The 27,124-nt window shown below is 40.6% G+C and overlaps 1 protein-coding gene across 1 annotated transcript in view; it reads left to right on the top strand.

Annotated features, from left to right (window-relative positions):
* nr3c2 (nuclear receptor subfamily 3, group C, member 2) overlaps positions 1–27,124 on the top strand; it is a 156,829-nt gene that overhangs the window by 10,562 nt on the left and 119,143 nt on the right. The gene's annotated exons all lie outside the window — the stretch shown is intronic.

Genomic DNA, 27,124 nt, shown 5'->3' with positions numbered 1-27,124 from the left:
AAAAAAAAGACAATAATAAATTGGTCAATCAATCCACGACTGTTTGTGGGACACTGCTGTGCACAATTGTCTGCCGCATTTTGCCCACAAAATATAGTCAATTCGCTTTACAGTATAAATGAACGCGCTTTGAGACATCTAGCAGATGTGAAAAGCGTTATATCAAATGCAAGGATTATTATTATTATTATTTTGATGATGGGCCATTAAAGATTAGCATCTGGTGCATGCTATTACTGTACAGGCAGAATGCACCAATGTGAACCCAATCTACCATCAACAGAATCGCCTTCGATTGCTACTTGGATTCATTATGACAGTCAATCGTGTATAACTCTTCTTAATGGGTGTAGCATGGTGTACAACACAATTTCCGTATTCCACACTGTAACACAGTTGTTTGATATCCATCAGTTTTAAAATGGTACAATTCCAGTTCTTTTGACAATAAGGTAATTGTTTTTTTGGAACTTTTTTTTTTACAAGGAATGGGAGTCCTGTAGCTCAGTGGTTAGAGCAATCGCCTCCCAAGCGAGAGACCTGGGTTCAGTAAAGCGAGGGACGGTTCAGAAAAAAACGTCCCCCGACCCACCCGCCCCACCATTGGCGGGAAAGCCTTCAGCCACTCTGCCCCCAACCTCTGGAATTCAATCCCCCAGTCACTCCGCCTCGCCCCCTCCTTAGCCTCCTTCAAGTTCCGCCTCAAACCCCTCCTCTTCGACCATACCATCAGTCAACCCCCTTCCACTCCCTTCTCCCTCCCTGACCCCAGCTCAGGTCTGAAATGTTGTACACTGTCCAGCGCCTTGGGACCTCCTCTCGACATGAAAGGCGCTATACAAATGTAATCTCGTTGTTATTTTTGTTGCAAAGTCCCATATTTGTAACATTAGGCAAAATTCTCAATCATCATCCAATAGGAATATGGAATATTAGGTTAAAGAGGCCGCATCATGTATGGGGGAACCTTGTTGTAGCATGCTTTCTGAGACCAACGTTGCATGCAAACTGATATAAAATGGCTGACCTCTGCGTCATCAGTTCAGCTTTGACATTACTCGCTGCAGTCGGAACTGCTACCCACATCACTCCCTGTGCGCTATGTGTAAGACGTGCCACTGACATCACTTCCTTTGTGAAGTGACGCGGGCAACAACAATAGTTTATCTAAGCACCTTTCACATCAGGAGAGCATCTCAAAGTGCTTCACACAGGAGCCTGAACTGAGAGGGATCTGATTATGTGATGATCTGGTAGGGGGCCAGAATCTCGCACCTCTGCTTAGCATGTGTTCACAGGACAGCATTCAACTATATAAAGGTGGTGAGGGAAGAAGGGAATCTGCTGAATACATTACATAATGCCTTGTGCCTTCTTTTTGCTTGTGTTGAAGTGGCTCAACCATGCAAAAAGCCCTTGGGTAATTCTATTTGGTGATGCAAAACAAGCTGAGCACATACTGCCAATTTCAGGTTGGACAGTACTTCTGATTTTGGGTCCTGTTGGTTTGTTCTCAAAGTTTTGGTGTCAAATTTCATTAAAACCAGAGTATAATCTCATAACTCTCTTCACTTGGGATAATACATGACTGTCATGCAGATGTAAACCAGAAGAATTATTGTGGTAATGCTGCAAATTAATTTCCTTTATTCCTATAATAGTTTCTCATTTTTATGTTTAAAATAGGATAAACCAGCAAATTGAAATCCTTGTGTTCAAGGAAAGCAAATCCTAGGAGTTCAGATAGGATTCTAGATGTCGTGACCTTAGATTAATCTATTATAATCACAGTGTTTCAGGATTACTGTAGCGGTTTGAAAGAAATAGATGATGCAATTATCGTGGATTTGACAGTTTAGCATATTTGTCATTCTGTCATAACATCTATAATTGCCAAGTGCAACGTGTTGCATTAATATGATGCACATTTACCTCCATTATGTTCCCATAGTTTGATTTCTGATCTGTTGAAGATACAAAAATAACGCATTTGGCAAGATGTTATCAGGAGGTTATGCTACTGTATTAAGTACAGTATTACTAAATCAAGCTGATGTATTAGCTGCAGGCTCTTTACGTTGGATATCTATATTCAATAATTGAGATTTCACCCAAAATACTAAATGCTGAGTTCTGTAGAGTTTAGAGCAAATGCCTGCATTTGTTGCTTGTGTTAGTTGCAGCCTTGGCTGAGAGAGTCAGGCTTATTACATGCACTGTTTCACATCCGCACACGACATTACATGTTTTTTTATTACAAATCACATTACAAGGGGATTGCATTTGGATTCTGGATCCCCGATGATTTGGTGTTCAGATTCCAGGACAATGGATATCAGGGACTTTTTGAGAATAAAATCCTTTGATTTGTAGAATTTCACTTCTTAAAATGTCAGCATTCTGTCTGTCATCATTGTAGTACTTTGGTTGAACTTCTGACAAATGTTAAAACTTTTGGCTGCTAGATGCTCTGAGAGAGGCTATTTAAAGCCACAATGTTTCTTAAATTAATGTCTTTTTTAAAATTCAAAATAAAATTACATGCCTTAAGAAGCACTGAATTTTTAATGCAACTGGCTTGAAAGCCTTTTTTTTAGTTTTAGATTGTAATTTCTATAGATGCAGTGCTTTGGAATTCTACCAGTATTGATTCTGCGACACAGTTTGCTTGCTCTGATGTTTGGGAATTACCTCTCAGAATTAGTGTCTGGCAGTGTATAAAAGAGCCTCACTCTGCTTTGATCTGGAGCTCGACCATTCGGATTCAAAGCTCTCCAAATGGATTGCTTTAGAAACACAAAGGAGATCAACATTCCTCTGCTCTCGAAGAGTTATTGGAAATAAATAATAATAAATAAAAGTAAATACTCCTTGCATTTGATATAGTGTCTTTTACTTTGGGTGGACATCTTAGAGCACTTCACAGGATTTACTGTAAAGTGTAGTGAATGTATTCTCTTTGCAAATGTATGCGGACAGGTAGAATGTGGTAGAAACCGGCAGCAGGTTACTGTCCGTTTACCGAGGACTCCTACACCTCAAAAAATAAGAGTTAGAAATGCTTGCGGAAAGGTGGAAAAGAGACTGATTGAAGTTGTTGAGATACTTTATAAAGATCAAGTGCAACTCCTGAGGCACGCAGAAAGTTGAGTGTTTTGCGTGCTCTGGGACGCCACCTTGTCTGAGGGGCACTATATAGATGCAAGTTGTTGTTGTTGTTTACGATTAGGAACCTGGAAACAGCGGTACCCATCATCTCCTGCAGTGCGTGTATCTGCGGTGTTGCCTGCTCCGAGTGGAGGTGGTGGTGGCTGGTGCTCAGGTGTTTGGCTCTGCTCGGGTGCAGTTGATACTTGTTTCTCCTTGATCTGTGAAGAGAGCAGATGGTATGTTATGATTAGATAAACACGCTTCACCCATTCAGTCATGACATGTCCTACAGTATTAGGCACAATCAATCTTGATGTGACATATTGTGCAAATCATAGAATTTGTGCACGATAAATTATTAATCATGACTTCTGAGTGGTATTTGAGTTTCTTCAGCCTCAACCTTTTCTGAATTTCAGCGCTCAAACCCTTTTCAGCGCGCCAAGAAGTTATCCTACTTGAAGGGTGCTTTATAAATGCAATTTGTTGCTAATGACTCATTGCTATTTTTTCATATGGTTTTCAGATCTGGGTTTAAACTCCATGCTGCATGCTTTGCCTTCCCGTTTTGTCAGAGCTTTGCCTTTAAATATAAGAGAAGGGGAGAGGAGCGGTTGGAGAGATAAGATAATTTGACTGAAGGAAATTGCTTCCTGCAGTAGATTTGCTATCCCATTATGGCATGTGCAAGTGTCACTTATATGACTCTGTTAATCTTCACTTTAACTTCTCACAGACCTTAGCGTCTGGGCCTCTTTCTCTTAAGTGAAAGAGGTAACCTTGAGCCAGTCAATTGATGTGTTCTATTGCAATGTTTGAGACATTTGCATGTTTGAGTGTGGCCCTGTATGTTCTCTCATCTCTTCATAACCTTGTTCACCAGCCCTCGCAGAACCGTCCCAATGAAGCAAGCTGTGCTTTGCTGCTGTTGGGCTATTGCATATTGTCATTTTGCACTCCACGGCTTGATCCTCTGGCATTTTATTATTGGGAGTCAAGTGCTTCTAAGCCCTGAAAAGCTGTGGTGTGTGAATAGCTCAGAAGCAGCAAACCAAAGCACTGCCTTCATTGGGGCAGTTCTGCAAATGCTGGTGAGCACAGTTGTAAAAGAACATGCTTGGTGAAGAGAACCATTTCACCGTAAAATTTAAAATTGCACAGAACTATGGAATATTCTTAAATTCAGTTTTAATTTGGCATCCAGTTTTTTTGAATCAAGGCAGAGTTTAAGAATAGTCCATGATTCTGAGCAATCTTACACTTGTTAAGACAAAATGGTCTTACAGGCAGAAGCTAGGTAGAATTTTGTACCTGTGGAGCACAATCATTATCATTATCGCATCGTATTTGACAGCCCCTTTTTCTTTGAGAGTCTGGGGATTTTAAACGGTTGTTTTACATGCACAGTCATTAGGTTTGTAACTGGATATCAGGTATTTTAGTAATACGTTCTGGACAAACTCTGTTTATATTTGAAATACTGTTAAGTAAAGTCAGCACAGAAAAGTACGATCAAATTATTATATTTGGCAATGCCACAGAAAAGCAGACCACTTTGTTTGCCATTCCCCATTTGTGGTGGTGCAAAACTTTAGTGAACCACTGCTGACAAATAGTCCAGAAGATGTGAGAAGGCTACCAGGGTAATGCAGTTTCAATTTGGGAATTGCATTTTGGGATTTTCTCTTTGCAAGTCTTTCGCATGTGGTTATTCACTGACCTGTAGAGACTGAAAACGTTTCTTAGAAGGAGTAGAAGTGCTGAGTTTTTACTGTTCCCCTTCGTTTATCTTTATAGATCTTGTAGACTTTCAGGTCTAGTCAGACATGGCTCGTATCAGGAACCTCCTTGGTATCATTGGGGTGGGGTGTCTACTTCTTCCTGCCATTACTCCACTACAAACAGCAGCACCTGTGCTGATATCAGAATACAACATAAATGATCATTTCCTCATCTATTTAGCAGCATACGAGAGATCGCAGCATCAGATAAAATACATATTTGATCACACCGCTCACCACATCAAGAAAAGCAATGGTACAACATTTGAGGATTGTTGCTATCATAAAGTGAGTGCCATCTGTGCTTATCATTGGAACGTTTTTCCTCTTTAATGCCTGGTTTCAGCCTCAAGTACTCCGCAGCCAGGTATAGCACAGCTTAGAAGCAGAGTAAACGTTGTGATAACAGCAGCATGCCTCAACCCCAACAATACAAAAGCATCCTCCACCCAACGTACGTTTTAGCAATTTAGCATTTTCCGAGTTAGTCATTTTCTGTGCCAAGATTTAACACTGAATTGATAATTATTCAGATTCATCTTGTGTACAGTGAAACAGGCTGGGTTGAATTCTAGTCTGGATTGAATTCGTACCAGTGATCTAGAGTTATAAAGGTGCTTTTTCTAAACCACTTCATCATCCAGTTCCAAAGCTTTCATGTTTTAAAACAATATGCAGTTTCTTAAAAGAACTTTCAGAAAACTGGCTTGAAAATTCAGATATTTAAGAATTTGCCAAATTCTGGATTTCTGAAATGCTGCATAAATAGACCCAGGTGGAAATTTCTTCCCAAAGGTCTGTTAGATCCCAATTTGAACATACGTGTTGTCAAATATTGCTATGTGGAACTTATCAGGGTTGACAATGGGGTCTGATTTGTTTCTTGTTGATAATCGGGAATCCCAATGTCACATTTACTGGTGTTTTTCAAAATACTGTATAAAGCTAATCCTTTCAGTAAATGCCATGTTTGCTGCCCCACCAATGCTCAATCAGTATGAATCTGTGGGTGTTCACACTTCCTTTCTTTTCGTCTTTTATTTTTTCTTTGACTCAAATTATCTTAACATACTACTACTTTTACTTTGAGCCGTAAGTTTAAATGGCTCCCCACCCAACCCACCCCTTATCAAGGCTTACCATTGGTATTCTTGCTACTTTTGCCATGAGTAATTGGAAGTGTCTGAATGTCTGTGGGGAGAATGTAGAAAAAACTTGTTAATAAACAAAACAATTAGAGGCCCTAAAATTCTCATGATCTTAACCTTAGGATCATTGTATTAAATTTTAAGATTGTGTAGAATTTTGGAAAATTCTGATATCCAGTCTTAATTTGGAAGCAGATTTTCCGTACTTCTTAAAAGGGACTCGGCTTCAACAGACATTTGTAGTACGTTCCCTCCCATTGTTAATGGTGATATTATCTTTCTTGCAGAAGGAAAAAACGTTGCCTTGCTTGTAACTCATAGTCCCTTTCCCCTCCATAATTTTCATTTGTTATAAAAAAACACAAATCTTCTGTCACCAACAGATTTCCAGAAGAGTACAGAAGTATTTAGTTAAGAAGTAAAACATACACAGCTCAATTGCTTTTCCTGACACAACATTGTGACAGAAACAAGGTACACATTGTGGATCTCAGTAATTTCTGAAGCATGAATAGTTATGAGTCATCACTCAGGAGCTTTTCATGTATTCCTCAGTTTCCACCTAACTCTGCGTTTTTATATTTTTAATGAATGTTGCGTTAAACAAGCTAAAACAATATTGGGAAACGCAAAATACTGGCATTAAGCACTTGGAGCTCAGGTGTAGGATGAACTAAATGCAGAGCAAAAGCCCAGTATGTCCTGATGAAAGACCTACTTCAGTCATTGTCTCTGGTCATAATGACACAACCACCAGTGGTGTGTGTTGAGCATCTGCACAATGTAGCACTTTGCACACACATTGCAGCTATCATAAGTAACAAAAATGCTGAGAGGAGGCAGTGAAAAGTTGTGTGGGGACTTGTGCGAGAGGATTTTCTTTACGGTAATGCCCAACCAAGACAATAGCCACCAGTAAAAAGATAAAGAGTATTTACTGCACTATCTCCTTGGGGCTGAACTTGTTCAGAGGAGATATGACCAACCTGTTGTCTGATTAGTGAGGCTGAAAGGCATCAATGTGTCCTCCACTCTACTCCACAATTCTCATGTGTAGGCTGGTCCTTGCCAGACAAGGACCGACTTGTATGGTTACCATTTGACTCATAGCCACCACATTCATGCCAATATCATCATATCAAAGGCAATATTCATTTTATGTTGTGTCGTTGAATATTTTGTAAATTATTTTAAGGCGATGTTTAGTTAATTCCAATCAAAGAGTTTCAATTCTGACGGTTATATAAATTGCATGGCCAGTCATAGGTTCCAGGTGTGCATGATTCAAATTCACAAACCTGGCTTTTATCCTAAATCATTATTTATCAGACCGTCATGAAGCTGGTGTGAAGATATAATTGCGGGAAACAATGTAAATGGGGAAAACTGGAAATTTCCAGTCAATTGCATAATCCTTACATTTGGTAAAGTGCCTTTCACATATGTCACATATGTCACATAGCATTTCACAGGATATGTTGTAAAATGTTCACTTTGTAGGCAAATGTGCCAGCCAATTTGCAGACGGCAATGTCCCTCAAACAACATGAAATGAATGGTCAATTTTATTTGGGGGATTGTTGCCCGGGACACTGGGAGAAAAAACTCCCTTCACTTTTCGAAATAGTGCCATGGGATCTTTAATCTCCACCTATACAGGCAGGCAGCACGTGAATTTAACATCTCATCAGAAGGACCACACTTCCAACAATGCAGCACTCTGCCAGTACTGCATTGGAGTGTCAGCCTATATAATAATATAATAATAATCCTTGCATTTGATATAACGCTTTCCACATCTCAAAGCACTTCACAGAATATACTGTAAAGTGAATTTACTGTATATTTGTGGGCAAAGCACAGCAGCTAATTGTGCACAGCAGTGTCCCACAAACAGTCGTGGATAGAGTGACCGAATTTTTTTTTTAAGTATTATTGTCCTTGGAAAAACAATTTGCCAATTAACTGACGGTTAACCAGGTTCATACTTGCTCCTAGGTAAATAGAGGTGTGTGGAGTAAGGAAACTTCGCCCTGCCGGGAATCAAACCCAGGTCTCTTGCTTGCGAGGCAAGCACTCTAAACACTGACCTGCAGTCCTCCCGACGTGAAAGGCACGCTATAAGTGTAATTTTGTTGTTGTTGTGTACATGACCCCACAAAGCCTAGAGACTATATTATTAGGTACAAGTATTTCCTAGGTCAGTCTGTCTTCTAGAACTACGTCTGCACATATTTCAGCGTTTTGGCTGGAGTATTCATATCTGTCGATGCAGACATTTTAGTTCTTCAGCAAGGTTAGAATATAATAATAATAATCCTTGCATTTGATATAGCGCTTTTCAAGTCGGGAGGACGTCCCAAAGCGCTTCACAGAACACATTGTAAAATGAATTGACTGTATATTTGTGGGCGAATGCGGCAGCCAATTGCGCACAGCAATGTCATATGGATTGAAAATGACCAATTTTATTATTGTTTTGTATTTTTTTGGAGGGATTATTATTAGGCTCTGTGTGGAGTAAGGAAACTTGCCCAAGGTTTCGCCCTGACCTGCCTGGGATTGAACTCAGGTCTCTCACTTGCAAAGCGAGTGCTCTAACCACTGAGCTACAGGACTCCACAGATCCAGTATCAGTACGAGTTTCCTGTCATTAGATGTCGCTAACATACATTGGATATACAGTAACTGGAGAGCATCACCATAGCCCAGTTATACCATCCAATGTTACCATCCAATGTTGCTTTCTATTTCAGTAGCATGGCACATATTTTTAAGGACAAGTTCAAACTTGTTTTTGCCAAATTACTGCTGGAGTAAAAAGAAAGTGCAGGCTCCAAGTATAATATGTAAATCTGAACAAGAAATGTTAAGTGGAGGGGAACCTCAGCTCTCGTGTATTTACAGATCCTTTCTGGCTTCTCCAGATAATATGTTTTATGCAGTATGTGAATGGTTTGATACTCTTGATGGTAACAATCCCACAAAATATGTAACTCAAGAGTGTCATTGAAATCCAATACAAGTAAACCTCACATACGTCGTATCAGTTGGGAACATGCATTTAATATGATTTATGCAAAGTATTGGTTATATCAAACTTGCATAAGTTGTAGTATATACAACTTATGTAAAGTTAGGTATAAGTAGGATTTTCTATGACTTACACATATGACTTACACAGGATGTTCTCCCGATGTGAAAGGTGCTATACAAATGCAATTTTGGAAAACAAATACACAAAACCTGATCTGGTTGGTGACATTATAAAGCAAGGTTTCTGTACCATCTTTAATGCATGCATATTAAAGCTATTGTAGCCCATTCTTTCCATATACAGTACTGCACAGCACTGTACCTCATGTGCAGAAAACATGTATTGTACAGTGAATGGCAAACCAAACAGGTTTCAAAACTGTTTTAATACTGTATTTCTATCAAGGAGTCTCCCAACAGTTGCTCTTCTAGGTTACAAGAACTGGGTCATGCAGGTGAGAATGTTGGAGTGGGATTCCTGTGGTTTGGTGTTTGGTGTCATGCATTTAAGGTTATCTGTTAGAGTTGCTCTTTGAAGGGATGCTTTGAAATGCATAGCATGTTTTTAACCCAGTGACAATTAAAAATGGAAAATTTTAAATTAAAAAATCAAATGAGATCTTGAGTAGAGCAGCTCCTGAACATTATTCCAGCGCAGCCTTGGTTACAGTGTTAAACAATTCCAGCGGGAGTACTGTAATTGCTCAGTTGGCAGAAAAGTTCCATCTTCTGCTTCATTTATTGGTTCGCAGAATTTATGCATCAGTTCTCTGATTATAAACCTTTAGCAAAGGCTATGTAAGGACATGGAGTTAGTGCATGTAGCTTGGTGTAAAATCATATTAAAAAAGATGACCTTCAATTCAGAGTGATCTTCACTGACTGATCACTACATAAATGCTGGATTATTGATTGGGATCGTTATCGCAAAAACCCAGAGATATACAGATTCAAAAGATTCTGGCCCATTTGGACAGTGATGTTTGCAATAGACTTGGAACTGTATAGAAGGTGACTTTTTTTTCCAGCAGTAGAGTTAAATCAGTTTTAAAATTTTGAGCAGCAAGGTTATACTTATTGCTTTAATCCTGCCTTGAGCTCTGATAACAGCTCTTAATTATTTTGAATCCCCTTTTGTGGTATGAATGTGCTTTCTGACACGCAATCCGACATGGATTTGGGTTTCAGGCATGTGCGGAAAACCACCTCCAGATGTGAGTTGAGACTCAAATTGATGTTCAGTGACCCATCAGTTCAATATTATACAACCGATGCCTTATCAAAGCGAGCCATCTTTTTACTCCCCTTCCCATCGCCTTTGGGTGTCATGACATCACAAAGATTTTGAAAAAATAGACTGCAGTTCTGTCTGCTTGCATTTAACATGCTTCAGTCACCGTGTTAATGCTAGGCCTGTCCACTCGCAGGAATAATTGAATCCATTCCAACTCCAAATGATATCAATCTGTCACTCTATGAGTAGAAGTATAAAAGGAGCACTACAGACTGGAAGATTGCATTTTGAAATTGCACTATTTGCTGAGTTAGATGATCTCAGGCAACCCCACAGCTGGATTACTATAATTGACCTCAGCGGACCTTGGTTGGGGAGGGAAAAAGCATCACAAATGCTTGCTACTGACTGCAATCTAGCAACGCTTGTTAGAGTGTGCCCATGTGTGGATATTGGATATGGACAAGATAAGGCTTGGCTGTGTTGCACCCACACTCAAAGAGCCTGATGAAACTCAATGTTGAGATGCACAAATCAATGAGGTACACTTGGATAAGGTACTAGATAGCGGATGGTGACCATACCCCATTGGAAGGAAAAAAAGGAGCCAAACTCCTTCAGGTGGGGACGTGGGAAATGTGAGGTGAGAACTATTAACAAAAGGTTATCTCTGAAAGATTATCTATCGATTCCTCTCCCAACTTTAAACTTGACTTTCAGTTTCACTCAAGAACAGTGCTGTACATTTCCTTCTTTGAGTTCCTGATCTCAATTGCAATAAGAGCAGGTGCACCCAGAGTGAGGATTAGCAGTCATCATCGAGTTGTGATATGCCTTGTGTATATATATATATATCTGGTGAGTGCCTCAGTGTAGGTCTGTTCTTGCTGTTTGGCTGCGGAATGATTGTGTCTTGAGGAAGATGAGATCGATTGAGGGAGGAAAGAACAAAAACATTTGAAGACTTCTTGCAATAATAAACATCCTAGGTACATGCTGTTTAGTTTAGTTATCCTACCTTCTGCTCCCTCCCCCTGCCCATTACAATTTAGAATCATGCATACATTATTTCCTTGCCCAAGAGGATGGGCAAAACCTTTACAATTGCTGTTTTATTACAAGCTACTGGGAGATGTTCTACAGCACTTCATGGTTGACTCGCCTTTTGGGGAAGCACTTGCCATCCACCATTCGGTGTTAGTGTCACGATGCATGATGATCTTTATTTCAGACATTTTTCAGAGAGAGCATGGTTGCTGGGTAACTAGTCTGCCCTAGATTCCTATACATTATTTAAATTTTATTGCGTTTTTGTTCATATCTGTAATGATATGAAGCAGCAGTATTGCCTTCTACGCAATCAAGATTTTGGCAAAAATCCTGACCCAAAAACGCAGTACTGGTTTACAATATAAGGACACACTAATCACCTTGTTCGGGTCCAGTGACTGAAACCAGATGTAGTGAAACCTGATACCAAGGTTGTAATTTTACAAATTAACACTTCATCAAACATGAGTGGTAATGCAAAGTGGAAACCTATTAAATTGTGATCTAATAACACCTTAATTGAATTCAGGATATAACTGAAGGGGATTCAAAGCAACGGACTGGAAACCTTAGCAAAACCCACATCCAGACCTCAGTGCATCAAGAAAATGTTTGAAAATAATAATAATATAATTAAAAATATATACATCTAGGAGATGAGTAGAAGCATATGAATCACATTTTAAGTTGGTTGTGTCTCCAATACAAAGTACAATAATAGAAGTTTCCATTTTTCTTGGCTTGGAAAAAGCACTGTAGGCAAAGCGCTAGAAAAATACAAACCTTCAAATGTTTGAAAATGCCTTAATTTGTGAAAAATTGAACTGAATTGTTGACGAGGAGGCCGTCTGTCAACATGTGGTGTATTTTACGATCCTCAATAGGGTAAAGTTGTGTAGATAGTGTCACAGCTGCACACATCAAATTCCTCTGAATTTGATTTTGGTTTTGGCCTCAATCTTAGCGCCAAATCAATTGTCTCGCCAGTGAATTGCCACGGAGTATATAGGTCATCTGCTCATTTACCAAGTTACGTCATTTTGAGCAGCACATATCAAGAAGCCGTATATACAATTATTCTTGGAATTCAGTACAAGAGGAGCCAGAGCTGCAACAAGGAAAGCAGAGAAAGCTTAAGGCGTCATGGTCACATGAAGCATTCTGCGTCAGTCAGTCTGCCTGGGGGAATGAAATACCCAAGAAATGGACTTTACCATCAGAGAAGTACTTCTGAGCACAAGACAGAGGGGAGCAATGCATTTGGAAGACGCATCTGTCTAAAGATACAGTCTGGGAGCTGACTGAAAGCTGTGTGGCATTACAAGTGTGTAATGGGACCAATACAGTGCTGAAAAAAACAAGGAATACCTAATGCTGAAGCAGCACAGATCACTTATGCCCTGGAAAGGCCCTTACAAACCCAGGATCCCTGGTTTAGTCACCTGGCGAAGACCCACAACATCACATGTCTTATCTCGATTCCTTTCTCGTGCTGATGTTGAGACAGAGGCTCCAGTTGCTAGGATGTCTAAGACTTGCCAGGAGATATCGCAGGGAGGAAGAGAAAGAACTTGCGGCACGATGGCCACATGAGGCATCTACATCAGTCAGTCTGCCTTGGGGAAATGGAATACCCCAGAAATGAACTTTACCATCATAGAAGGACTTTTGAGCACATGACATTGCGTCTTTGGAAGATGCATGTATCAAAGATACAGCCTGGGAGCTGATTGATGGCTGGCAATACAACCATGTAATGGGGCCAGTCCATTGAACTGTAGATGACCGATGACCTCATTGTTTATGCCATGGGTTCCTTCTAAAGTCTGAGGAAAGTTTGGAAGGAGAGTCCATTTGCTGTCCATTGGTTTCCTTTCTCCTTGCAGCATTAATCTTTGGGAGGAAAAGATAAATCTGGTTTTCCTTCGCAAGGTGCTTTCTTCAGCGTCTCCTCTCGCATTGTTGGCAGTGTCATTTCCCATTGAATCTGGTGTTGATATATTCCAGACATACACAGCAGCCAATAATCTCCTTGTTGTGCTTGTTGAACCACTGTTGAGGACAATTGCGATGCTACCTTCTCATTGACTATACTGGCAATGGGAAACCCTGAATTTGCCAAAAACTAACAGTTACATTTAGGAATGTCGCACCATATGTGCTCCCGTGAAATTAAATTTACAATTGCAGAACCGAACACAAACATCTTTACTAGAGCAATGCCAATTTACTGTGCCAGTTTTGACCATGAGTACTGTACTTACTGAGATATCCATTAGAAGGCACATCATTTTTTCTTTCATATTGTGTCTGCAAATGGATCTGTATTGCAAAGCAGAATATGAAATGTACAGAACCGACACGCTTTATTAAAACCTTTGTTTTAATATTCTTAAAGATTTCATTGTTTCTTAAGCTAAATTTTATTGTGTGATGATGTGCTGTCCTTAACTTACAAGTTGTGTTAGATTAAATGGAAAATATCTATTATTAATAACAGTGCTCAGGACAATTTGGTGTACTTTAAGAATTAACTATCATAATGATATTTCAATATATCAATAATTTTGGAGGGAGATTACCAGGATTAAGATACTTTGACATTTCTGATTATTGTATTGAGGTACGGTGAGACATTTCTATTGACAGTCAGCATGATGGACAATCGGATGTTAGCGGTTTTATTCTCCTTTTGCTGGTAACTTTACTGACCGGGGCAGAGTGCATGTGACATTCGCCTTACAAGCAAGGATTCCAAGGCCTTTAAACTTACTGATAAATAGAGAGTATCCACCAGGGGTTAACATTTTCCTCTGGTACAACTGGCAACAAGGCCACACATGGAGATGAATGATACTCACGTGTGCAACGTTTTTCATTTCAGCACAATGATGCCAAAAATAAATGTACACAAGGGTTTAATATAGTGTAAGTCCACTGGCACCACATGTACACCAACAGCTGCCAGTTGCATTCTTGTACGTGGTCGACTTGGGTCCATAAAAGGCAAGTTATCAGTTGTCGTATTTCTAATCACGAATGAATGTTTTTTTCACAAAAGTGGGAGCTGTCCTTGAACCTTGCGTGACATGGGCATGATTCAGTTTCTTGGTGAAAACATTTTTGATAACAATAAAAGTTGTGCTGCTGTACACTGATAAAACCTTGCTGAAGTAGGTCCCTATTTGTGCAGACTTGCTTCAGACGTTGTGTTATCTGACTGGTGTTGAGGGGTGAAAAACAGTGTTGTGCTGGGTGTGTTTCTGGTGATCACTTGTTTCACTTGTTGGCCCATTTTCTTCCTCCAAGCCCAGGTGCTTAATTTCTTGGGTCTTGGCAAAGAAGAGATGGGACGGTGAAGAGGAATCCAAAATTAACACAAATAAAAAAAAATGTACCCCTTGAGATCCACCAGGGCTTGTTATTTATCGCCGTAGTGGGATTTTGGCAGTAAAAGAGGAATTGGATACTGTCAAATTATACCATAAATTCAGAATTTACATCTGAACAATTAGGCAATTCCATTACATGTGCACAAATTCCAGTCTCGATCTCAGCTTCACTTAAAACATTCTTTCAGATTTACTCATGCTGTTGGTGAATTGAACTCAAGTACACCACGTTGCAAGTCCAGAGTTTTTAGGTTGTGTCAGGTGGCAAGACCAGCCTCCATCTCCTCGCCTTGTGAGGAAGGGTCATAGCCTCCTCTGGAATTAGCTGGCATCATTTCAACTTCCTGTCCAAGTTCATATCCCAATGCAGTCCTGATTATTCCTCTGTGCCCTGTTGAAACAGCCCAGCAGCCCTGACACAGTTTCAGCAGGCATTTTTCTTTTTTCCTGAGAACACGACTGAACTAGTGTTGAATGAACAATCTTGCACATCTGCCTGAAGGATCAAACTTTCACGTGCAGAAACTATCTCAGTTTTTATTTTGTGGCACACTGCAATATTGCCGTGATCCAGCGTGAGAATCTTCCATTTAAAGCATAAAACCCTTTATGTTATTTCTGCTCCACCTGGACAATGTGGTCTCATTGACTTAGTCACAAAGCTGATTTGTCATGATAACTTGCAACTTCTGGTTTGTGACTTCCAGGTTGAGAATTTCCCAATTAATCCCAATTAATGCAAGAAATATGGTGTGTGAATGTGAAAAATTAGACCCCAATTTACAGAGCGAGTGGAATTTCAATATATCTGTTGTTTGGGGGAGTATTTTTCTTGGGAGTGAAGAGTGTTCTTGATATCAGGCGACAAGTTGTCTAGTAAGAGTTATTAAGATCCCGAGGGTGAGGCTGAGGATTTAATGCTGTATCGTCAGTTTGGAGTCTTTCAGTGATCAAATAATTGCAAGAGCATTGTAATTCAAGTTCTCCAGTACTGTTGAATTCAGTGTTTAATTCTAATCAGCCTGTTACATTGGTAATATCATCAACATTCCCTTTTAAACAAAATATTTACTTTAAAAAACACAGAAATCAACAAAAAATCAGTTAATACTTTATTATAAATGCCAATACTCCCACTTTAACCTGCTTTCCAGTTTTTGAATTGCACTTTACAAACAAATCAGCAAGTTATCCAACATTAGACTCATATTTACTTCAAAATTATGCCTTGCAAATTGAAAGCTTTTATATATATATATGTTATATATATATTTAAGAGGCAGATTTCTAAATATTACCAGTAATTAACATCATGTAGTATAAATCCAGAGCAAATAACATCCTTATGTTTAACATGAAAAGATTTCAAAATGTCTCTGTTCCTATTTGTATGGTGGACCTGAATTTTCAGGATTTAATGGAACTGCATTGTTTGAGTTATGGAATAGAGCAGTTTATTGATGGAATTGTACATCTGTTGCAAGGTTTTACAGGTTAATGATTAAGAAGTGACAAATACTGATGTACAGTGGGTGACTTGGCCTGTAGTGAGCCCTCTACTTGTTAATTGGTAGATAAAAGAGAATTCAGGTCTGCTGATCACCAGGTAGAAACAGGAAAGGTTGAAGTCATTATAGACCAAAATAATAATAATCCTTGTATTTGATATAGTGCCGTAACACGTTTTCAAGTAGTCTCAAAGCGCTTCATAGAATATACTGTAAAGTGAATTGACTGTATATTTTGTGGGCGAAACGTACCCTGTAGAGTGGAAATACTTATCTCAAGAGTGTATGGATCCCAGAAAGCATCAAATCACAAGACCAAGCAACCAGACAGGAAGGTTAAAGGGGAAAAAAAGAGTACAATTAGGTGCATATATATTAATGCTAGAAGCATCTGTAACAAAATTGTGCACTTGAGGCAACGGTTACAACATGTAATTCCGATGTGGTAGGAATCAGAGAACCATGGCTGAACCAGGATGGTGGAAGTGAATCTAACTTATAAGGATGCAGGCTATTCAGGAAAGATCGGAGCGATAGAAAAGGTGAAGGGGTTTCCATATATGTAAGAGATACCTGGGAGGTTAAGGTTGTTGAGCCAATATCACAGGATCAATCAAGTTATAAAATCCTCTGGATGTGCTCAATGAGAAAAGGCTTCACTAATATTTGGGGTTTGCTATAGCGTAGCAGGTCAAAGCAGGGAGAATGATTTGACACTGTATGATAAAATTAGGAAAATATGTGAGAAACAGAAGGTAGTACTGATGGGGTCTTCAATCAGCCGAATAAGAGGGCATAGGCATAGCCCAACCGAGAATGCTGATTACAAAAGTCTCTGAGGTTGTAAAAGTAGCGCATGACTGCTTCCTGACGCAAAATATCAGGGAGTCCACAAGGTGCAGTTCTCTTCTTGACTTTGTTCCAGGAAGTAGAAGTAGTTCATCCACTAGGGGACAGTGACCACAGCTTAATAACTTCCAGTTTAAGTTTGGGGGGAAAAGCACCAGAATTGCAACCAACAACAACAACAACAAGATTGCGTTTATAGAGCATCGGGAGGACGTCCCAAGGCGCTAGAGAGTTGGGTCGGGACCCGAGCAGGGGGGAAATGGTCAGGGTGAGGGGAGGGAAGGGAGGGAGCGAGGAGGGGTAAAGAGTCGAAAGGGGAGGTGAACCACACTCTTGGGCGTACAACTTTAGGAGGGCAAACTTCAGGGGTATGAGGGCTGAGCTAAGAGACTGGCAGACATAACTCAATGACAAATTAGTTGAGGATAAATGGATATTGCTAAGGAACATTAGGCAGTACATGCATATACCAAAGTGCAACGAGGGCAAAATAAACAAAAACACACCAAAATAAATCAATAGGAAAATAAAAAGGGAGATCAAAGAAGATTTATGAAGCTCTTAGGAAGAAAGGAGAGTGTGAGCATTGGGTTGAATATAAGACTGTACAGAAAGAGGTTAAAAACAATATTAGAGAAGCAAAGAGAGAACTTGAAAGGGACATAGTAGCAAATGCAAAATATAACCCCCAAAATTCTTTCAATATTACAACAGTAAAAGGGTAATCAGGCATTTCCAAAAGGTATTCAACAAAGTACCACATGAAAGGCCACTCCACACACATTGGGTATCAATGGCAAAACACGAACATAGATTTCCCCTGTGTGGAGTTCTGTAGCTTAGTTTGATTTCAGCCTTTGATTGTAGCCTTTGATTTCAAGATCCTCATCCTCACCTACAAGGCCATTCACGGCCTTGCTCCCTCCTACCTCTCCAACCTACTATCCCCCTACCTACCTGCCCGTACCCTCCGGCTCCGGTCTGCTCCACGTCCCCCGCCCCAATCGCCCTACCATCGGTGGTCGGGCCTTCAGCCTCTCAGCCCCGAGGCTCTGGAACTCCATCCCCCAGTGCCTTCGCCGCTTCCTCCCTCTCCTCCTTCAAGGCCGGTCTCAAAACCTTTCTCTCTGACCGAGCCTTCAGCTCCCCTCTCGACTCTCTTCCCCCTCCTCGCTCCCTCCCTTCCCTCCCCTCACCCTGACCATTTCCCCCCTCCTCACTCCCTCCCTTCCCTCCCCTCACCCTGACCATTTCCCCCCTGCTCGGGTCATGACCCAACTGTGCAGCGCCTTGGGACGTCCTCCTGACGTGAAAGGCGCTTTATAAATGGAATCTTGTTGTTGTTAGTGGTTAGAGCACTTGCCTCGTAAACGAGAGGACCTGGGTTCAATTCCCAGGTACGGCGAAATGTTGGGAAAGTTTCCTTACGCCACACGCCTCTGTTTACCTAACAGTAAGTTGGAACCCGGTTGTTAGTCGATTGGCAGATTTCTTTTCCAGGGATAATAATCCCTTCAAAAAATAATATTAATTTGGGGAACACTCAATCCACGACTGTTTGTGGGACACTGCTGTGTGCAATTGACTGCTGTGTTTCGCCACAAAATATACAGTCGATTCACTTTACAGTATGTTCTGTGAAGCTCTTTGAAATGCCTAGAAGATGTAATAAGGCGCATTATCAATTGCAAGGATTATTATTATTAATTGGGAAGAAAGCAGAGAATCTTTGTTAGGGGGCTGTGTCAAAATGAGGAAAGATAGTAAGCGGGGTGTGAGGAAGGGACTTCTTCATCCTCACTCTTGTGTGATCTTGTGAGCCATGCAAACCTGTGTTCATAAGATTAAATTGTTAGTCTGGTTTTGCTGTAATAAGGCATTATATCATATATACGGATTATTATTAAATGGCAATTGTTAAAAATAACATCCAAATAAGGAAATAAAAAAAGTAACAGCTGGTTTGGAGTATTTTGCTACAACTGTAGGCTTTCTCTTTGAATTGGAAATCATAAGAGCAATTCTACTGCTCTGGTGAAACCAGTAATACGTTGTAATGCAAAGCTTTCTGAATGGCATTTAAATTCCAAGTTATCGTGGGTGAGTGTGAGACAACATAGATTTCACTCCAGCTGATTATAATACAACAACAGTAACAAAATTACATTTGTAAAGCGCCTTTCACGTTGGGAGGACATTCCAAGCCGCTGGACAGTCAGTGTTTCGGACCCGAGCTGGGGGTCGGGATTGGGGAGGGTGGAGGGCAGGGGGGGAAGCAGGGTGATCGAAAGCACGGTCAAAGAGGAGGGTCTTGAGATGGGTCTTAAAGAAGCAAAGGGAGGGGGTGAGGTGGAAGAACTGCAACGTGGAATTCCAGAGGGAATTACAAGAAGGCCCGCCAGCCAATAGTGTTGACGAGCGAGGCGGGCGACATGAAGCAAGTCAGAGCCCGCTGAGCGGAGGGAGCGAGCGGGATGGTAGGGGGTTAGGAGGTCGCAGAGGTATTGGGGAGCAAGGCCATGGAGGGCTTTGAAGGTGAGGATCGGGATCTTGAACGGTATCCTCTGTGTGATGGGAAGCCAGTGGAGTCGGGCGAGGCTGCAGAGTTCTGGATGATCTGCAGTCTATGGAGGGAGGTGTTGGGAGGTCGACAAGCAAGGAGTTTGCATAGTCAAGCATGGATGTTATGAATGCGTGTATGAGGGTTTCGGCGGCCTGCGGTGTGAGACCGTGGCAGAGCCGGGCAATGTTACTGAGGTGGGGGAAGGCAAAGCGGGTCTTGGCACGGATATGGGTAGAAATGATAGTTGAGGCTCAAACAAGATGCCAAGATTCCGGACTGGCTTAGCAAGGTGGAGTGTGCAACCATAGATGGTGATGCTGTCAATGCCTGAGGTGAGGAGGTGCTGATGGAAGCCAATCAGGAGGTCCTCAGTCTTATTAACTGAAGAAAGGACTTGATGTCCGACAGACATTCTGTCAGGACAGCAGTGGTCCTGGAGTCAAGGGTGGAGGCAGAGAGGTAGAGTTGGGTGTCATCCGCATACATGTGGAAGTTGACCCCATGTTTGCGGATTATGCCACCAAGAGGGAGCATATAGATATTGAAGAGGAGGGGATCAAGGATGGAGCACGAGACGCTGCGGGGACTAGAGTTGAAACCGTTTGTGGAGATGAAGTGGAGGGAGCGTGAGAGATACGATCTGAACCATTCAAGGACAAAACCGTGCAGGTTGAGGTGAGAAGGGATGCGGCAACCATAACCACCATAATGTACCTTATGGTAGATATATTCCAGTTATACATGTGCTTAACATTTACATTGCTCCGGCTTTTGCCATAGCTGTGGTATCCACCACTGCCCACAAACATCCGCCATCACAGTCTAATTCCCAAAAGATAATGATCGCCCTTTCTTTTGGACTTTAATCGCGTCACATACATGTTCTGCCCCAGAGAATGTGCTAGGGACCTGCTCCCAGACTTAGGTGTGGCCAGTCACTAGGAGGTGTGTCATTCATCTCAAAAGAGTTTGTGGGATATTGTTGTAGATTAAGTTTCTGCGTTTTCGTGCATAAAAACTGTCTCTGCACTTCAGAACAACCTGTTATGAAAACTGCTCTGTGACATTGCAATATATCAATGAGTTACGGGTATGTAATAATCCCTGTATTTGTGTATGCACATTATTTTCATCGAATGCACAGTACTCTAATACAACAACAAGATTACATTTGTATAGCGCCTTTCACCAATAATAATAATAGTATTCATTATTGACCATGCTTGTTGTTGATTTATGCCCAAAGATCACAATTATTAGGAGACGCACAACAGGAATTGCCGTAAAAAGCTTTGTATCCCATCATATGAGAGGAAGGGCCAGTGATACAGGAATATTACTATAGCTGTACTACTCGGATGTTAATTAGCCACCGTATTATATTTGCTGTTGGAAGTAGGTAAAACTGTTATTTAAATTTCAGTGCTATATTAACTAAAAATATTCTGCTCTTGACTCCTAAACTGAGCTTGTGTTGCGTCCCAAGGCTGACTGCCAACAAAATTTACATTTACATAGTGCCCTTCATGCAGTGTAGTGTTTCGGAGCTCTTAGGTATATACTCATTTATATAGTGCCTTTCACATTGGGAGGACATCTCAAAGCGCTTGTACTTGAATTTGCCCTGATATGTTTGGGACTAGTGTTTTCTCAGTTGAGGCTTGGACCACTTACACCATGTGACAACGAGATGCTTGTAGACGGGAGGGGAGAAATCACAGTACCTCAGTAGAAGAAGAAAGGTTTCGAGAGAGGTAGAAAGAAAATTTGAGGAGTGAGAAAAAACGGTAAGAAAACAGGAATGGAAGAACATTGTAAATCAAGGTTTGGAAAATCCCTAAGTGCTGCTATTACAGAACATGTAACATGGTGTAGACTGACTCGCCCCACCCTTTCCCTTCCCCCAGCCCCACGCCACCGCCATAGCAGCCCACTTGCACATTTCCTGCCCTTTGAGAGATTGGGTGAATGCAGTTTTTGTTCAGTTTATCATTGCTAGTGCAATGTTAATTAACTTTGAAGAACTGAACAATGTTTTTCTTCAGCACAGGCCTAGAACTGCCATTGTGAATTAAAGTGACAGAAAATGCCACAGATGTATACCTTTGAGCTATTTTCGGATGTACCCAGACAGTAGAATGAGAGGGCATAGGTGTTTTTCTTTGGTCAGCCGGGCGTTTTGACACCTGCGGAAACCCATCACCCTGCTTTAGAGTATCCAAACTAAACTGAGAGCTCCATGCATTCCACTTACACATGGAAATTCCTGTATATTGCAATGGAATGCACACTCTCTCCCTGGAGGATGCATCCTGCTTACCTAATTATGGAGAGTATTTGACACAGACAGGCAAGAGCCAAGGTTTGGGAACCCCAGAGCGTGCGTTGGTGTACTGTTGGGATTGTAACCAGGTAAAACTGCAGAGCTTGCCATTAATATCTTTGTCTGGCAACCCTACCCGCTGCTTGACCACTGGGACCATCCTACCTGGTTTGAAAAGGACATAGGTTTAGATTTGCAAAGGGCAATTTCACATTGAGCACTATTTTGCCTCCAAAATACGCAGTCACCACCCTTTACAATATATTCTGCAAAGAGCTTTGAAACATCTCAACAATGTAATAAGGCCTATATCAAATGCAAAGATTATTATTAATAATAGTTATTAATTATTATTAATAATAAAATGCATCTTGATGCTCTGATAGGAAAACAATCAGATGCGTATTCTGAAACCTTCTTCATTCAAACCCAGTTTGTGATCTTTGAGTGATGTTGTGCTGTGGAATCTTCCATGAGCATTGACATTGCTTCTGCCTGGTTGTAATTCATGAATAGAAAATAAAACTTAATCCTGGGGCATAATGCAGTTTATGTACAGTTTATCCTTCAATACTACAACCGTGTTAATTAACTTTGAGAAACCTAACAATGCTTTTTTCCCCTCCAAACAGAGGCCCAGAACTGCCATTACAATATAATACAATTTAGATTTCATGTCAGGAGGACATCTCAAAGCGCATTGCGAATTGAAGTGATGTAGAAAATGCAGCTAATATTTCTTTAAATAAAGTTTGCGCTGTGAGGTTTTTTTTGAACAAAAAGGAAAAAAAAAGAAAATATCTTAGAAGCTTCAGCGAGGTCGTGGATTTTTGTTGCACAAAATCAATGACATTATGCACTTTGATAGCATCAAAATAATGAGAAACACTTAGTGAAGCCTGTGTGAAGAAAGGTGGCTCTCATCAGTGACTGATGCATGGGGACAGGAAACAGCATTGACACAGAGAGCGGAAAAACACCACTGCTAAAGTGAGGCAAGTAGAGGCATTTGCAAAGGAGTGTTCTTTAACAACAATCTGGATGAGATAAGCATTGATTTCATTATTAAACCCGGTCGGGTCTTGAATGAAAACAAAACGGGTAACAACCACACAAAAAATAATAATACGGCAACCTTCTTTCACAAAGTATTTTCTGGAGCTTTTCGGAAAGTTGCGCTTCTGCAAATGGCTGATTTTCTGATGGTTTTTATGTAAAGAAGAAATTGAGTGGAGAGAGATTTTAGCAGTCAGTTGAAGCCTTATGAATAGGGACCTTTACCAGTAGCTATTAAATTAACCTCAAATGTCATTCAAATATGATTTTATTTCCCAAAATGAATGGATTCCTTGATTTCTGAATGAATGCCTTGGTATATTTGGTGAGCTGCAGACTATGGAGAGATTTATAGTGTATGGAGTGTCACAATGGGCCAACACAGTGTCTTTTCATCTGTGGGACAGTGTGCAAAAGCAGCCCAGATGTACCTATGTGAAATGAGTTGGTTCAACCTCAAACCACTTTCAGGCAGGTTGAGGTTCCACAGCATAGTGGAGTCCTGTAGCTCAGTGGTTAGAGCACTCGCTTTGCAAGCAAGAGACCTGAGTTCAATTCCAGGCAGGTCAGGGCGAAACCTTGGGCAAGTTTCCTTACACCACACACCTAATAATAATCCCTCCAAAACCAAAAACAATAATAAATTGGTCATTTTCAATCTTCGACTATTTGTGGGACATTGCTGTGCGCAATTGGCTGCCGCGTTCGCCCACAAATATACAGTCAATTCACTTTGCAGTGTGTTCTGTGAAGTGCTTTGGGACGTCCTCCCGACGTGAAAAGCGCTATATCAAATGCAAGGATTATTATTATTATAGTGACTTTAATCAGAATCACAGAATGTTACTGGAAGGAAATGCGCAATTTGCCCCACAGAGTCTGTGCTTGTGTTTTTCTTCACATGAGCCATCTAACCTTATTTCACTCCTTACGTTCTCCCCAGTTCCCTTTAATATTCCCTTTTTTCAAATAGTTGTCATTTTTACTCAGGCCTGTCATGCACTGAATTTGCCTCTGGGCCCATCACCCCTCTCCCCACTGTGGCAATCATGCACAGTTGCTGTGTGCAGTGTACAGTGTAAGGGTTGGCACCAGAATAACATCACTGACGATGAGCTGCCCCACACAGGCCAGATCAAGACCTTATAGCAGCTTGCAACTAAAATCATGGACTTTCATTAGTTCCAAAACACTAGAAAGCTACTATATTTTGCATACTCCAGAACAAATTGATCCAACTAGAGCAGACCACCCCCACCCTCTGCGCCTAGTCTTCAGCTCCCTACAGACACATTCCCTCTGCTTACACCCAACTGTTATCCATGGCAACGGAAAGCACAGAGCCTACCTAGCTCACTGCCAACAGAGGGCTGAAAAGAAGCATTGATGGTGACTCTCAAGTCTAGTAAAGGCAGCAGAAAGATAGATAACACTTTTTTTTTGCTTTACCTGGTGCATTGTGCTGAATCAATCAGTGATTGACCCAGGGAATGTGACATGTTTGCACAGTTGCACAGTAACAGGAAAAGAATAGAAGATGTTTGAAATGGGCAAGATTCATATTGGTGGGGGGAGGAGGGAGTCCTTTGAGGTTTGGTTTAAATTAAGTCCCATTGTTAGGCATTGTAGAGAATTTTACTTTATTATTCCTAAGAGTGCTTGTTGCTGACACTAGTTGCCTTGACTGGAAAAGCATTCAGAACTCGGGTACTTAATTTTGATGAGGTTTAAAAAGGAACACTGAAGCTATTTCCTCTAATAGTTTTGTCAGCCTAATGACAGCTAAGGTTAAAGGAACAGGTTGTGCCATTAAAATTACAGCTTGATCATGGTGTTAATTTAATTTATACAATTACAGTATTCAATATTTCTAGGTGCATTGACCGCAGCATGTTATGTAAAGTAACAAGAACCAATTTCAATATGGCATTGAGTGAGAGAACAAAGTCACAGAATTATTGATTGTTTGGTAACTGAGGTTGAGGTTTGAGGATCAAGCGTGCAGTGACTTGAAGGGTCAGAGGTATTATGTTTATAAACAAACAGACAAAAAAGTATGGAGCTATACAACGTTTTGACAATGCTGGTGATTTGTGGTACAATTCATAAAGGCTTTCAAGAGCTTTTGTTGGATTAAACCAAGGACTCGCCATTCAAACAAGCAGACTGTTTCTATTATGAACTAGAATTGTTTACTTTTCTGGTGCCTGGAGCCGTTTTCAAGTAGCGGCCCTTTAAATGCATCTAACAATACAAGGCTTGATAATTAAGACAGTATTACGTACTCTATAGCTACCCTCCCTCCCTCCCATTCTGCTTTCTCTTTACTTTTCTTTGGTTACTTCTCTTTTATTTAATTTCATTTTAACAGTTCTCATTTTTATAGCATTGCTTTGCTGTTACTTTCCCATTTCTGTTCATTTGTTTCTTTATTTAACTATGGAGGAGTACAGGACAGGGGAATAGGAGGGATGGGGCTAGTGTGGAGAATAAATACCAGCGTGGACCAGTTGGGCCGAATAGCCTGTTTCCGTGCCGTATTATTGAATGTTACTGTACGTATATCTCACTATCATTATCTCATTATTTTCCTCTAACTTTCATTAACTTTTTCTAGTTGACATTTTCCACTTTCTGTCTGAGTTTGTGTCTACCTGATTTCTGCCTGTATTTATTTCTGTCCCAACCACATCTTCCTTCTCTGACCTGATGTACAGGGTTTGCATGATATCACCAACAAAAGCCCCTCTCACATTTAAATAACTATTGTAACAAGGTAGCACTCATTGCTGCTGTAATGTTATGTGCAATTTAAAATCAACTGGGTCAATTCTTGCAATATTTATTAATGGGTTTCCTTCTGGACGCATATCACACGTGAAGCATATCCAACTCGCAGCAGATGCTCTGAAATAGATTAAGTTGGAGCGCAATACTGCGATGGGATTCAGGGTTTCTTAATTAAGGAAACCTGTAAGAAATAACACAAAATCAACCTCTTCATTTCAGCTGTTTTTAGAAAGCCCGCCCAAAAATCTTGCCCATGTGTCATCTTGTGTGAGTTGTTACTTTTTTTGTCTGCTGGTAATGGCAACAATCCTGCTGCTACCATTTTGTGGATAACACATTAAATTACGGTTATTATTTCAAAAGGGTGTGACGTGCTTCTCAGCAGCAGGAGAACACAAGGTCAAATACCAGAATCACTTATTGTTCCTTAGCTGGTTTTCCTTACACTGATCAGTTCTTGGTTGGGTCAGCGGATGAAATGGTGTGGTGAATCGAGTCATCGGAACGAAATCTTGTACTTATGTTACTGGGAAGTCTTCTTACTGGGTATCAGGGGACTGCAGAGAAGAGATGATCAGTTTATTATAATGTGACCGTTATTACTCAGACTGTTTGATCAGACTGCCTGTCTCTTGGTTTGTCTCAGCTGGATGATGTTGAACAAACTTGGGATAGTGGCTAAGGCAAATTTCCATCTCTACTGTTAAATTTTGGACTATCTTGAGTCTGAATGCAGTATAATCTGGAACACAGTCAGCTATGATGACGAGAACATAAGAGAAAAAACACAGTTACTGCTTAGCTCAGCTGGCAGAAATGTTCCATCTCACTGCTTCAGTTGTTGCGTATGCATAATTTATACACTAATTCTCTGATTAGAAACACTTACGAAAGGCTACGCAAGGACATGAAGTTAGTGTGTGCAGCTTGGTGCAAGATCATGCCGTAAAATCCTGATAACTCGTCACTCCAAGAGAAAAGCGCTCAGTATTGAGCTATCTGGAGTGACGAGTTAGGCACAAGTATAAATTCAGAAATAAATGCGGCCAGGATATTTACAGAATGATGACTTAAGTGGTAGTGACATGTTAAGCCATAGTTAAATTATCAGGAGTTTACTGTATTAAAAAACAATCTAGAATACAGCATGATCTTTGGCTGATCGCTAGAAGTATGTCTTTTAACCGAGTTTATTATATGACCACAGTAGAGGTTGGGACGAAGAAAGTCCTTTGACCCATTTG

The sequence above is a fragment of the Callorhinchus milii genome, unplaced genomic scaffold (assembly GCF_018977255.1).
Source record: "Callorhinchus milii isolate IMCB2004 unplaced genomic scaffold, IMCB_Cmil_1.0 Scaffold1, whole genome shotgun sequence".
Taxonomy (NCBI): domain Eukaryota; kingdom Metazoa; phylum Chordata; class Chondrichthyes; order Chimaeriformes; family Callorhinchidae; genus Callorhinchus; species Callorhinchus milii.
Note: the sequence above shows the minus strand (reverse complement) of the source record. Positions and strands in the feature narration are given on the sequence as shown.